At 49.7% G+C, this 4,395-nt stretch overlaps 2 long non-coding RNA genes across 2 annotated transcripts in view; one reads left to right on the forward strand and one right to left on the reverse strand.

Moving 5' to 3' along the window:
• Positions 1-1,219: 1,219 nt before the first annotated feature.
• LOC128779968 (uncharacterized) lies at positions 1,220-4,035 on the reverse strand. The gene is made up of 3 exons (XR_008425990.1): positions 3,956-4,035; positions 2,422-2,481; positions 1,220-1,548 (listed from the first exon to the last, which is right to left on the reverse strand). It is a non-coding gene; the product is annotated as an uncharacterized lncRNA (long non-coding RNA).
• LOC123480698 (uncharacterized) overlaps positions 4,030-4,395 on the forward strand; it is a 9,749-nt gene continuing 9,383 nt past the window's right edge. Inside the window, exon 1 of the long non-coding RNA XR_006656787.2 lies at positions 4,030-4,305. This is a non-coding gene — a long non-coding RNA (uncharacterized lncRNA). The remainder of the gene's footprint in view (positions 4,306-4,395) is intronic.

Here is a 4,395-nt window from a genome sequence, read left to right on the forward strand (position 1 = left end):
AATATTTTCCAAGCATGCACCACTTCATGTTGTTCATCTCTGAATCTTTGATGTGTTTTAAAATCACACATTTTTGGAGACCAAGCTTGACTGTTCCTGCCAGTAGAGGTCACTGTCCCCCAGTCGTTCTCACCAGGGTGATTGTTTTTTTTTTTGGACCCCCCCCCACACACATACACACACACACCCCTCCCCCCAAGCCTCCACCTCCACCCCATGGAATATTTGGCAATGGCATTATTTTCACAAGGTGGATATGCTGCTGGCACCCTGAGGTTAGAGACCGGTTCTGTTAAATTCCTGCAATGCAGAGGACAGCACCCAACAAACAACACTTATCTGGCCCCAAATGTTAACAGTGCCAAGGTGGAGAAACTGTAGTGTGGAAGAAATCCTATTGTATGTATCTTTAAAGAAAGACTATGAGAATCTTCATGATAATAACAATGCCTATAATTGTTTAAATTAAGAACACACTCATAGGTATACAAAGTGGGCCAATGGGGGAAAGACGCCTCCCTGAGGAGCATGCTCTGGGAAAAGGCAGGGACAGGGGTGGATGGGAGGCAGGCAACAGTTTGATCATAGCAGTGATTCTGCACGTGGGAGCTGCCAGCTGAGGGTGGGGGAGGGTCTGGGGCTCGGCAGACCTGCCAGTGGGCGCCTTGGGAGGTGGCCTCCTGGTGTCTGTGACTCATGCAGGGCTAGAGCAAGGCTCTCCAGGGCCTAAGAACTGTGGGTTGGAGACTCAGGACCTTGTCTAACAGGACACAGTGGTGACCTCAGACTAAGGCTGTGACTGTGTGGCCTGGGCTAGTGGCATCCTTGCATCAAGGTGGGTGGCAGACAGGGAAGGCTCAGGGAGGGTGGTGGCAGTGTCCTCCTCTGGACCCTGTTGCACCAGGAGCAGAGGCCCAGGCCTGGGCCCAAGGGAAACGATCACCCCTTTCTCTAGATGGCTTGAAGGCAGTCAGCTGGCGCCCTGGGCTTTGACTCATTCTCTCAGTGTCTGGGGTCTCAAACCAGAGTGGTCTGAACTCCTTTTGCCTTTCTTACATTGGCTGGGAGGCAATGCAAGAAAGCATTATATGATGCTAAAAACTGATTCCAAAGTCTGAGCCTACCTAGCCTTGTTCTGATGGGGCAGACTAGAATATCCATGAGGGAAAATGGAAAGAACGCACCTCATCATACTGCTTTTTAAAAAAGATTTTATTTATTTATTTTTTTTAGACAGAGGGGAAAGGAAGGAGAAAGAGGGAGAGAAACCTCAATGTGTGGTTGCCTCTCGTGCTCCCTCAACTGGGGACCTGGCCTGCAACCCACGTTTGTGCTTTGACTGGGAATCAAACCAGCGACTCTTTGGTTTGTAGGCTGGTGCTCATTCCACTGAGCCACACCAGCCAGGGCTACAGGCTGCTTCTTAATGATCCAGGTGACAGACTCAGAGAGTGGTGGGGTCGTCAGGGATCCTGAGTAGTTCCAGTAATCTGGGCAGGTGGGCATCAGGCAGGCAGGGTCGAATGACCCAAATTCCACCAGGGCATCCTGGCCAAGGGAAGGGGTCACGGAGCTATCATGTCATGGTTAAAACCACCCAGGAAGCAGATGACGAGGCAATGATGCTAGCAGTGTCTGGGGACAAGCAGTGGTCCAGAGGGGCTCCTTGGGCCCTCTGAGCACCTCAGGGCCAAATCAGGGCCAGGCCTCGTTCCTGGGATCAACTGTGTATTTGTAACACTCCTTGGTGGGAACACTGCAGAGCGCATGTCCTCCCTCCATTCTAGTGAGTTTCTAGTGGGTGGTCGGGAGGCATTACGTGGTGGCTGGTGCATAAATAAGGTGGCTCCTTTTCCAAGAGTCTAATAGAGTCCTCTCCCTTTGTACAATGCAATGCAAGTTAGGAGGAGCCAGGATCCTGGACTCCAAAGGGAGGGAGAGAGAGGGAAGGAAAAAGGAGGAGATGGAGGGGAAGGGAGAGGGAAAGAGTTAAGAGAGTATATGGACTTCCAGGGAGCGGCCCCTTTGGTATTCAGAATATTGAACAGTGGATCTTGGGGCTGGACAAAGCCACCTGTCCTGAAGGATACAGGTAAGTGTTCTTTAAAGGTGGACAAACCAAATTTGAGCCCAACTTTTCTCTGCCTCCTGCCTGAGGGAGGGTAGCTAGAGTTAAGGAGGCTGCTCTGAGGGTCACCACAAGGACTGAGAAGGAGCAGGTGTCAGGAGCAGAGGAGGGGACCCCATTATGTTCCCAAGTCCCGGAGTGCTCAGTGGCATGGCAGCAAAACCAGAGTGGCCAGTGCCCACCAGCGGAATCCACTGAGGTGAATGACATCTCCCAACAAAAAGGGCCTTGCAGTTCCTAGTCTGAGATTGAAACATAAACATATTTCAAGTGATTTACAAAACAAATATTACCTTATGCTTAGTTGATGGAATGGTATACTCCAATTTTTGTAGCTCTTTATGTTTGGATAGCTAAAGAACAATAAATGAGAAAACATTAAAACGACTGACATTTCACTGTCATAGAATGCTAATCGTAATAGAATGCTAATTAAAATCAGATACCTGGTGACTAGCTAAAAACAATCCCCAGTACTGAAACTGCATCTAAATTGACAATTTAGAATGTTATAAACGTATCGAATGAAAGCAGATACAAGACAAATGAGCAGGCTGTTTGCTGATAAGTGAAATGTACCTCCCTCTTTCCATTGGAATGTCCCAATATTCATCTTCAGCCACAATTCACAACTTTTACTGTTTGAGCTGTGAGTGGTGCTAGCCTTTTGCATGGTATGTATACACAGGCACTGGAATGGAGCCCTTGTCCCATTTTGGCCTTTAGGTGAATTTCAGTCCTGGTAATGAGTTTACAATTTCTGAGTAAAGGAGGAGAGCCCTAGAAAGCTGAAGGTTTTCATTTCCAAAATATTCAAGAACAGTGTAGCTCTTTACCAGGGCCGGGAAGGGAGGGAGGGTGGGTGGGGTGAATTTGGTTCACTGTAGATGCCAAGGCAGGCTCGGTACAGTAACCTTTATGAGAGATGTTCAGGGGCAGATTATGGGTCGGGTATGCGGCAGCTTTCCATCAGAGATTTCTGACTTTTCTTCATATTCCAACAATTTTAAATTAAATTGCAAGATTTTTAAATTGCAAAGTGGAACTGGCCAGATTGTAAGTAAAGGAAGAAGGGAAAGCAGAAAGCAACGTGGTTTTTGCTGACAAAGAATAAATCCTACCCAAATTAAAGTGTACACAACTTCGTTATCTCCCCATGTTTCTCAAGCTTTTCTCAGCAAAATTGAACGAGGGGAATTACACTTATTAAAACAAGATTGCAGTAGCCTCAGAGCAGCAGCTTTTAACTCATGCCACAAAGGATCACAGGCACCAACAAAGTTTGTATTTTGTAGGTTCTTCCCCTCCAGCTCCCGGGACGGGGTACAAAAGAAACAGAAAAGAAGAAAGAATTGAGAAGTAGAGAAGGCTCAGAGCTGTCCAAATAACACAGCTATACTATTGACCTTCCGCCCTGGGGGTGGCTGTGAATCTCTCCATAGCACCCTCCCAGGCGAAAGATCAACAATGCAGGTCTGAATGAGTCCAGCTTGAGGCCCCTGGGTTTCTGGAACTGCAACCCCCACAGCTCCCAAATTCTTTGGGACAGCTGTTCTACTTTTTAAATGTACAGACGCCAAGAGGTGTAGCTGTCCAGTGATATTCAGCGTGGAGGGACAGGATTAGAGTAGGAAAGAGAAGATTTCCTGCTTCCTCCCCACTATTATTCAGAAGTCCTGCTGGAATGTGGCCATCCTAGCGAAGTCAACAGCTGTCCCGACTCCGGGACGCATCGCAGAGCGTGGTCCTATACGTGGAAGGGTCCCCGTGCTCTCTAGCAAGCTATGCCCTCTTGCTGCCCACGCTCCACAACCCGTGGAAACTTACCCGAACCTTTCTCTGAGCGCAAACCCCTGCACTCGCTACTGTAACGAGAGGATTCTGCGCGCGGCCATCTTGGCCCCGCCCCTATGCGGTTAGGCACGCCCCTCACGCCGATTACGTCATTTCGCTTATTCACGTTACGCAGTCACCGCCCCCGCTCCGGCCTCGCTTCCTAACGGCGCCTCCGGTTAGGTCGCTCCGAGCTTCTGCAGCAGTCGCGCGCTTGCGCGCCAACTTGGCCGCGCCCCTGCCTTCCGCCTAGGTCCAACCCTCCTTCCAGCGGGATCAGCCTTGTGACGTCTCTGTGAGGGACAAAGCTACGCCCCACGGAAGGGGCGCGCCTTCACAGTAAGGTACGTCCTTGCTCTCCGCCTACAGCCACGCCCCTCCCTGTTACGTCATTTGTGTCATTACGCTACCCCGTGGCTCCGCCTGTCCATCGG

Source organism: Desmodus rotundus, chromosome X (assembly GCF_022682495.2).
Source record: "Desmodus rotundus isolate HL8 chromosome X, HLdesRot8A.1, whole genome shotgun sequence".
NCBI classification, from domain to species: Eukaryota; Metazoa; Chordata; class Mammalia; order Chiroptera; family Phyllostomidae; genus Desmodus; species Desmodus rotundus.